An 11,362-nucleotide genomic window follows, 5' to 3' on the forward strand; every position below is an offset into this window, starting at 1 on the left:
AAGTTCAGTTTTAGGTTGGACAACACTTTGAGACCATGGCAATGTTCAAGCAAGCACTTAAGGATTACTTTGTATATGAGGGAAAAGAGCTTATGTATTTGAAGAATGAGCCAAAGAGGATTAGAGCAAGGTGTGCTGAGGAGGGTTGTCCATGGCTGGTGTTTTGCTCTCATAATAGTCAGAGTCTAAGTTTTCAAATCAAGACATTCATTGGAGAGCATAACTGTGGTAGGAATTTGAGCAGTAACATGGCTGATAGAGCTTGGGTGACAAGAAAGTTAGTAAAAAGGTTGGTAACTTAACCTCTATTGACTCCGAAAGAGGCACTAGAGCACATGAAGTAGGACTATAATGTCCGTATCAACTATAGGATGATATACAGAGCCTTGAAAGCTGCTAGAGAACAAGCAATTGGAAAGGAGTGAGAACAATATGGAAAGCTACATGACTACTTAAATGAAATTCATAGAAGCAATCCTCGATCCACTGGTATGATTGATGTAATTCCTCAACCAAAGGGTCGTCCACTATTCAATAGGTTGTACATTTCATTGGATGCTTGCAAGAAAGGTTTCAAGGTGGGCTGTCGCCCTCTGATTGGATTGGATGGATGCTTCTTAAAAGGGTACTTTGGTGGTCATCTGTTGTCAGCTATGGGGCAGGATGCCAATAATAGTTTCTTTGTTATAGCATTTGCTGTAGTTGAAGCTAAGAACACTGAATCCTGGAAATGGTTTCTTTCAATCCTGCATGATGATCTTGGTTCTGCGGCTGCCAATGGGTGGAACTTCATGTCTGACCAGCAGAAGGTTACATTACTTATTTCTTTGTGTTTCCTTTTTGTTATATGGTTTGTGTTCTGTGCTTACTTGTTAATTCAACTGTTCTTATGAATTGTTATTGCAGGGGTTGGCTAAGGCATTGCATGAGGTAATGCCATAAGCCCATCATAGGAATTGTGTCTTAAATATATGGAAAAACTTCATCAAGCACTTTAAGGACAAGCACACAAAAGGGTTAGTTTGGAAGGCTGCTATGAGCACAACAATGAGAGAATTCAAAGACTCAATGAAACTTGTGAAGAAGGTGAACAAGGATGCTTGGGAGTATCTATGGAAGTTTGATCCTAGTGCATGGACGAAGTCTTACTTTAGCCATGGGCCGAAGTGTGACAATATCACCAATAACATGTGCGAAGTTTGAAATGCCAAGATTGTGGAGTATAGAGAGAAACTGATTTTAACTATGTGCGAGGAGCTTCGAAGTTACGTTATGTAAAAGATGGTAGGGCACAAGCACAGAATAAGCAAATGCAAGGGTAAATTGGCTCCAGTTCAACAACTAAGGCTGGATGAGTACATCATTCCTGAGAGCAATAAGTGGACAGCAGAGTGGGCTGGGGATGAGGCAAGGGTATTGTTTGAAGTCCAGAGGTACCAGACCAGAGTGGCTGTTAATTTGCAATGACTGTGCTTGCAACGTTTGGCAACTAACAGGTTTATTCATCAACTCATTTCTTGGCAATAATTTAAGTAAATATTGATTGAGTAAAAGTCATTTATGTATCTATCTTACCAGGGTTGCCTTGCAAGCATGCAATGGCTGCTATCTCAAGGTTAAGGAAACAAGGGCTGAGGCCAGAGGATTTTGCACATAAATGGCTTACAATGGAAGCTGTTCGGGCTACTTATGGGGACTCCATTAAACCAGTGAATTCTGAGGAGTTTTGGGAAGAAACAAACAGGCTGCATCCAGAGGCACCAATCATTAGGAGACCCCCTGGGAGACCAACCAAAAAAAGGGCTGTTGATATGGTGGATGAGTCACAAATACAGTAGCAAGGTCACAAGGTGAGGAAGTCATTCCAAGTCACGTGCAGTAAATTTGGGCAAAAGGGACACTACCACATGACTTGCAAAGGACCTCCTGCAAATCCGAATTGGCAGCCAAAATGAAAGAAGGCAAAGCAACAACAAACTGGAAACCAATCATCACAGCCACCTCCAGATCAGCAGGAAGCACAGGTTAAAAGAGTTCTACATGTTTTTCTTTTCCATTGTAGTAATTGTTATTTCCTCTATTCAATTGAGTAGTATAGTAGTTGAGATGTTATTGCTGAGATTGTTATTTTTGGATTTGCACAGGCCGGGGAAGGAGTTGGAAGCAATATTCCCCAAAATGTTACTGCCACATCTATTGATCCAGTGGTAGTTTTTTGTCTGAGACCCTAAACTTAAAATTTTTTTTCTATCATGGCTGTGCTTACTTTGCTTCTCATATGTCTTTCACAGGGTAAAGCAAAAAGGCAAAAGAAAAAAGACCCAAAGACCTCTAACACTCACTCAGTCCAACAAGAGACAAGGGTTGACGCTCAATCTTCACACCCTGCCCAACTACCAGTAGAGGTAATGTTATTTTACAGATTCATGCCCTTTAACTATAAAATTAATTGGCCCAAGAGCATATACAATAAATTGAATTGTTTTCATGTGGTTTAGGGTGTGGACTACAACACTGAGCCCTCAAATCCTGCTACCCCAACTACACTCAACCACAGGCCAAATTTTAGACCCAAGCAAGCTATAACTAGACCTCCAGCACCTACAGTGCACCACCCTCAACAGCAGGCCGTAAGCCCAACAGTTCAGCCACCTCTATAGTAAGCAACAACCCAAAACTCACAAGCATCAACTCAGCAACAACTTCCACCTGAAGGAGCAACTGACTCAGGGACAGCCACAACTCCCTTCATGTTTATCCCCACACCAAGCCTAAATACACCCCACAAATTCAAGCCAACATATGGGTTTAGGCCACCAAGACTTCAGAAATGACATAATCCTAGTTATAATATGAATATTTTGATGTAAAATTTTTTGGTTGTCAAGTTGTTGGAAGTAATACACTAAATTTGTTTTGTGAATTCAGACATGTGCTGATGATTTTGGCTCACTATATAAATGCCTTTGTGCTTAGCAGTATGAATATAAACATTATGCTTTTAGCTTATACAGCATTGTGCAGAGTTATCTTGGGTTCAGTCTTTACACTATTACAAAGAAAAATTCACATTCAATTCATTTAGAATCTACAATTACAAAGCAAATTAACCCAAATCTTAACAGATATCCATGCATCACTTAAAGTAACACAATATACCCTAAAACACTATAAACACAATTGCTGTTAATACAGTTAACATTGCCAGCATAACAAACACACTATGGCTATTACTACATTTTTTTATTTTGCTTCATATTCATCTTCAATCTTGAATTCCAGTTGCTCCAACCTTTTCTGCATCCTCATCATTCTTCTTTGAACATCATTGTCATCTTCATTACCAAAACGTTTAGCAATCAGTTCGTCCAGCCAAACAAAAAAGTTGCAATGACTTTGCTCCATCTGCAATTGCCATTATAGTGAATACAATTTGTTAAACAACGTAGGAAGTTGATTACATAAATTGAAGATGGGTGCACACTTACGCCATAGTAGGAACAACCCAGGAAGATTCTGTCTGGGTTCTTGGCTGTCCCAAACTGTTGCATGACTGCATAGGTGCCACACTTGCATTTAGGGTGCTGGAACTTGGCCTTCTTACCCTCACTTGCATTGCTACTCGAACCCACCAAATTCTTCCTCCAGACACGGCGTGTGTTAGAGGTTGAAGATTGCTCTGGATCGCTCATGCTTCAGGCACTAGTCTTAGGGTTCAGAAATGGGGAGACTGAGATTTTGCCCTAAATGAGCCAAATGACTTCTTTTTAAAACGACGTCGCTTTGCTGAGTCTGCAGGGGCTTATTTGTCCACATGCCTACAGAGCAATCCATGTCTGATGATCCAACGCCACGTCACGGGCTGCACGTTACACCTCAGCGTTTTTCGTCGACTTTGAACGGAGAAACCAATTCAAGGGCTAATTGGTATCATGGAGTAAATGGATAAGGGCCAATTTGATAATTTATAAAGATTAGGGGGCGTGCAGTCAATTTTCAAAATGGACAGTGGTCGGAAAGGGTATTTACTCATAAATGTACTAACTGATGAGTAGTATTGGAAAATTAAAGCATAAACAAATACATAAACGTATAATATATGGTGTTGTCCACAGTACTAAAATATGAATTGTCAAAATTATTTTCAAAAATATAACAAATCAAATTTAATACAATACAATAAGATAAAGAATTTATTAACGTAATTTTTTCTAAAGAAAGAATTATATATCAGACAGAAGAGTGTGTTCATATTGTTTTAGCTCTCATTTTTTTTAAGTACCAGATACCTGCTCCAATTCCAAATGTCCCAGTAACCGAAATGTCAGTTACTGTTTCTGCAGACACAACACATTACCCTTATTTTCAACTTGAAAAAGTTTGCTATGAACAATAATCAATACACCACTTCAATTAGCTGTAACAACCTGCAATTATACGTGCCCTCGTATTGTGTTGTGCAACATTATAATCTGCAAAATAACATACAAAATTCAAGTCATGATCATTACTTTACTAAAAGGGCAGAATTATATTATTAAGGTTGTAAGATACCTTTGCAATGGGTAGTGAAATTTTCATTCTCACAAAGACACATGAAACTCTCTGTCTGTGTATCAAATCCACAAGTTCCACCTCCTTTGGATGGATCCTGGCAAGACACTCATAGTGGAAGAACACTCCGGCATGACAAGACACTCATATAAGATCTTAATTCTAGTTGTTACTTAATAATAATGTATAGACTAAAATAAAAATCATTCCATTATATGATGATGAAAATATAACTAACGATAAGGGCATCAATCCACATAACCCAATGGAAGGGCAATTAAATAGATAAACATAAGCACGGAGGCCAACCCCTATGGTCCCCCAAGTCCCTGCATCCAACCTAGTCCTAGGTGACCAATATAGCCCTACCTACATCCATGGTGTTTGCACCCTCGGACACCACTATCGGAGCGGGGCTTCCGACTCCAAGAATTGCATCAATTATAATCCTCATTGGTGTCAAGAAATCGAATGGCACAACATCCTTAGCAATCTGAGCCTCCATATTTGCCACATTATCCTTAAACTTCTTTGATACAACTTCCACCTAAGGTGGTTCCGGGCCAAATAAAAAGGATCATCCTTAATCTCCTTATTCAGAGTATCCACAACTGTTTTTGCATCACCAACCAAACCCAAATTTAGTAGAAATACCTAAAACTTGCCACCATGATGATAAAATCCGAATCCCCATCACTACATTAAAAAAAAGAGAAACAGAGTCCTAATAAAGCAGCATCATCACAGCAACAACAATCAACAATCAACAATAAACAAAATTCATCATTAGCAAAAAATTAATTTATATGTCAATTCACCAATTAACAAAATTTCTGTACATAAATATTCAAATTGTAAATCCTAAATTACTATATCAAAATAATTCAGAAATCAATTCAAAAATTAGATACTCAACCACCAATGCCATACTTTTTGAAAATTAAAATTAGCATAAACATGTTACATCAAGTTTTAAAAACAGAAAAACAAATTAAATGTTATGTGTTACTTGTTTTGTGACAGATCGAGCACATGGAGATCGAGGAGAGGCGCAGCGCGGGGATGAGAGGCTAGACAGGAGGTCAGGCGCGGCGACGCTCGACGCGGTGTGGTGCGGCACAGCGACGTCAGGCGAGGCGAAGCACTGGGAGGGACGGCGACGGCTTGGATGGAAAAATAGCGCAGAAGATCTCCGAACAGAATAACGCAGAACAGACCAACGCAAAGAGAAGGACTCGACGGACGGTCGACCAGCAAGCGTCCGCTGCAAACGACGCAACAGATGGATGAAGACGACAGACCAACGCAGAAGATAACATTGAACGTGATCTCCACAGAGTAACTGAGGGCTAGCTAGTGTTATTTTCTTCGGGATAAGATGTAAGGGGCTCTTTTGGTATTTTAGAAAAATACATGTTTCTTCTATTTGTGGAAGAGTTATTTTGGTATTTCAGAAAATAAGAGTGAAAGAGAATTAGGGATTTAGGAAAAAGTTAGAGAATCTTTAATTTAGGAACGAAATATTCTGTTAAATCTAACTATTTGGTCACGGTAGAGACCTAATTGAAAAAAAAAATTGGTGCAAGGACCCAATTAAAAGAAAAAAAAAATATAGGGACCTAATTAAAAATTTTGCGAAACTATAGAACCTAACATAGTAATTAAACTAAATATCTATACTTATAAAAATTATGTGGCTTAGTTTTTATGTGATAAGCGGTGATTTATATGTTATTTTTGTCAAGTTCAAGTCCAAAAATAGTTTGTCTGTTTAAAATGTAATTAACAATTAGAGTTATGTTTTTTTTTTTTATATTGAGCCAAACAAAAATTAGATCAATCATAAATTTTAATTAAAAGTCTAAAACAATTAAATGTTAGCTTTCTTCATTTTTTTGTTTTTGTTTTTATCTTTTTTTAAAATATTTTATTTTATTTTATTATTAAAAATAACAAAATGAAAATTTGTTTTGATCAGAAAATAAAAATTTATCCTTGTCCTCTTTTTAGATTACACAACCTCCCCCTTTTATTTCATTTCTCCTGTTTATGTCTATTATAATTATTTGGCATTTAAAATGTTATTTCTAAAAGAATTCTAATTTTCAAGTAAAATAAAATTTATGAGATATAAAATAATCATTGTACAATTTTAAATAACTTGGTCTCATTTTTGTTAAATAATAATTTTTTTAATAATTATTGATTGATACACTAAATAATACTAATGTGACGAGTTGAAATGATATTACACCAAAATAGTTTTATCAGAAGACAAATAATACACTATTAAATTAATTTTTGTATTTATGAAAATAAATCATTTTTTGCTATACACATATAATATTACAATTATTTTGCATAACTAATTTAATTATGGTTTAAATATTTTATTTATTTTTATAGTTATATCAAATTTGTAATTAGTTCTATATTTTTTTAATTGAATTTTTATATTACTTTTAATTTTATAATTAAACCCTTGCCAATGTAAAAATATTAGAGTTAACAAAACATTTTTTTTAAATTTAAGATACTTATAATTAAGAACCTAATTCAAGATTTGATCAATTTTTTTTTAAAAAAATATTTTATTAATAATGTACCAATCAATAGTTATTTAAAGACTTATTATTTAACAAAAATGAGGCCAAATTACTTAACATAAATGATTGTTTTATATCAAATAAATTTTATTTTATTTAAAATTTAAAATTCTTTTATAAATAACATCTAAAATTCTAAATAAAGATAATAGACATAATCTTAACAGAAAAAATAAAATAAGGGCCTTACTAGCGTGTAGAAGGAAAAATCCTTCTACATATATAGAAGACAGGTATTGTCTTCACAGCTACAAATTTTACCAAAGATAAGTACAATAATGATGCATCAATTATCTTTAATGTTCAATTTATAGGACAGTTCTGCAGCAATTCAGTTGTACAGAAATTGACATAAAATAATGTTAAAGCAATGATTAATTAATCTCTTATTAGTCTTTAATATAAACATGGCAAATTTAATATTTATATAATATATATATATAAGTCCGGTTTAACACGAGTAGGTGGATTTTGATTTTCGAGCGGTTGAGCCTAACATATATAAAAGTGTTGCATGTTATATTTTTTTGGTGTCTTTGTTGCAGGTTATGATATTTATATTAATATTGGTGTAACTTGTACCCAAAAAAATAATATTGGCCTAATAAGAAAATACTATGATGGCTTTAGGATATCAAAAAATTCTAAAGGTCGTCAACATGAGTTTTGCAATAAATTACAAGCACTACTAGAAAATTAATTATTACAGACGAATATTTTTGATGGATTTTATCCCACGAAAATACAGACGAAATTTTAGAAAGATTTTTTGTCGGAAAACAAAAAAAATGAATTAGCATAAATTATAGATGGAAATGAGAATCCGTCAATAATTCTGTCAGAAAAATTAATTTTTTTCCATAAAAAATAGTTACAGACGAAAAATCTGTCTGTAATTAAATGGACAAAACACTATATTTTATTAAATTATTACAGACGAAAAATCCGTCTATAATTAAAAATTTTCCGTCGAAAATATTGAATTAAACCTAAATGAAACACGAGCTTCTTCCAAATGAAACACAAGCTTCTTCTTCTCTCCGTAGCACGAGCTACTTCTTCTCTCCGTGGTTGCTATTTCTGCTTCTTTCGCCGCTGTCGCTGCCACCGTTGCATCGCACAATCTATCTCTGTCATCCCTTGCGTCGCATGAGATCCCTCCGTCGCCGCTCTCGTCACATCTACTCCCATCGTTGCAGAGCTCTCTCTGCTGCCGCTATCATCGCATCTGCTCCCTCTGGCATCTCAACTCGCTCTCTCAGTTCTTCTCGTAACTGATGCACGAAAACTTGTCTCTCAACAAATTTTTCTTCGGCAAGTATACCGAATTGTCGTCAAGTAAAAACTCACAATAGAGTGAGGCCATCACAGGGATTGATTGGTCAAGAAACTTTAATTGGAGGAATGTTCTAGTTGAGCTAAGCAGAAGTTGAGTTGATAATTACAGAAAACAAAATGGCGGGAAAGAAAATGACAGAAAATGTAAATGCTGGAAATAAATGGCGGAATGTAAATTGCAGAAAGTAAATTGTAGAATCTTAAACGGGGATTTGGAGAGATGAACATAAAACTAAATGGCAGAAGGTAAAGGGAATGGGTAAGATCAAAAATGGGGGATTCATTGGGCTTAGGAGATGTTGCATTCTCCGGATCAAGTTCATTCTCATCTCTTCCTCAATCAATGCATTCATTGATCTCCTTGGCAATCTTAAGTGATTGGATCCCAATTCCTTGGCAACCCAATCTCTCTAAGCTTGAACAATTATCCAATTCCTTGATTTAATTGCTCATGGGAAGAGATGAAGTATGGTCACTGATTATACCACATGTATTTCCAAATCAAAGTGTTGGTAGGATTATATGTCACTATATCCATCTAAACCCCAATTTGGTCCAACATGAGAAAATAATTCTAGCATGATCTCCTCATCCCTTTTCGAAGGCTCAGAGGAGATCCAATTATGGAGAGTTTCTTTTCCAAGACAACTAACCAATTGATTTAAGATAGAAAGCTTTCTAGTAAATCAAGAGAAAAGAAAGAGAAAGAAGAATGAAAACTATAATTGATCCGTAAATTACAACAGAGCTCCCTAACCCAATGAAAAGGGGTTTAGTTGTTCATAGCTCTGAAAATGGAAGATGATAGAGAAGAGTGCATTCTCCAGTAAACTAGAATTTGCAGAAAAAGTAAATATACAGAATGTAGTTCCCAATAATGCCCAACCTCTTTTCTAGTTCAAAACTACTTCCTATATATACTACTCTTCTGATCTTCTAGTCAGCTCTTCAAGTCTTGGATATGGGCCCTTGATCTTTAGTTGAAGCAGTTACAGTCTTCAGTGGGCTTAGCTTTGCTTGCAGAAAGAATGTGAGTCAGGCATGGTAGGACGTTAGTTAGGACGTTAGTGGCGTTAATGTTAGGTGTAAACTTGGGTTCGAAAGCGTTAGTGACGATAACTTTGTCACTAACATTCCAAACCAGATGATCCACGTTAACTTCAATGTTAGTTAGTGACAATAACGCTACTCACTTTTACCAATAACGCTACTCCTTGTCCCTCTTTCCTACGTTAATGATCCACGTTAGTGTAACTAACCTGGCCCTCAACGTGGGCATGCCCAAGCTCGATGGCGTTAGTGACACTCACCTTTGTCACTAACGCTTCAAAATGCCCCTTCTTTCCACGTTAGTGCCTCACATTAATGGCATTAACGTGACCACTAACGTGGTTGTGCTTGCCATCTCCAACGTTAGTGACAAAGGTTAGTGTCACTAACGTTGGCCCGTCATTCATTGCTCCACGTTACCATTCACGTTAGTGGTCTTAATGTGACCACTAACATAGGCAATCTTGGCCTGATCCAGCGTTAGTGACAAAGGTGAGTGTCACTAATGTTGGCGATCTCTTCTTTATTCCACGTTAGAGTTCACTTTAATTGAATTAACGTCACTCTTAACGTGGCTATGTGTGGCCTTTTGGAACGTTAGTAGTGTCTACTTTTACCACTAACGTTGGAGCTTCCCTTTCCTTCCACGTTAGTTCCCACGTTAATGTAACTAACGTGGCAACTAACGTGGGTTATGATGGGTTTCGAAGGCGTTATTGGTGATAACCTTTCCACTAACGCTGCAAGCTTGCTCCCATTCCATGTTAGTGGTCACGTTAGTGAGACTACGTGGCGGCTAACGTGGCTCTTCTTTGCTTCCTTTGTCCTGAAATCAAACAAACAGGGTGCATCAAAGCTTTGTTCCAAGTCATGAGATCATGCATTGTTGGACGAAATTGTGATCATCAATGTTGTACTCTTTGTTATTGTATGGAATATATTTCATTATAATGGCTCTTTGCTATGTGTGGACACAACTCCGTTCAACTAACCAGCAAGTGTACTGGGTCGTCCAAGTAATAAACTGGTGGACGAAATTGTGATCACATCAATATAGTATTAATATATTTATTGTAGAATTGTGGAACTTAGGATTTTTGGTACGAGTGGGCACAATTCCGTTCAACTAACCAGCAAGTGTACTGGGTCGTCCAAGTAATACCTTACGTGAGTAAGGGTCGAATCCACAGAGATTATTGGTTTGAAGCAATCAATATTTATTTTATTAATCTTAGTCAGGATATCAATAGGATTATTTGGATTAAAAGTGAAATTATTGGAATTGATAAAAGAGGGAACAATGTTACTTTGATTTGCAGTACTGGAGAATATGTTGGAGTTTTGGAGATGCTTTATCCTTTGAATTTCTACTTTTCCTTGAGATCCTCTTCTCACACGCAGGTTCCTTCCATGGCAAGCTCTATGTAGGGTGTCACCGTTGTCAATGGCTACTTCCCATCCTCGCAGTGAAAACTATGCACGCACTCTGTCACAGTACGGCTAATCACCGGTTGGTTCCCGCTCCTACTGGAATAGAATCACTCTTTTGCGTCTGTCACTAACGCCCAGCAGGTTAAAGTTTGAAGCACGTCACAGTCATTCAATCCCGGAATCCTACTCGGAATACCACAGACAAGGTTTAGACTTTCCGGATTCTCATGAATGCCGCCATCAATCCGGCTTATACCACGAAGATTCTGTTGGGGAATCTAAGAGATATTCATTCAATCTGATGTAGAACGGAGGTGGTTGTCAGGCACACGTTCATGGATTGAGGAAGGTGATGAGTGTCACGGATCATCACCTTCTCCACA

Source organism: Arachis duranensis, chromosome 4 (genome assembly GCF_000817695.3).
Source record: "Arachis duranensis cultivar V14167 chromosome 4, aradu.V14167.gnm2.J7QH, whole genome shotgun sequence".
NCBI lineage: Eukaryota > Viridiplantae > Streptophyta > Magnoliopsida > Fabales > Fabaceae > Arachis > Arachis duranensis.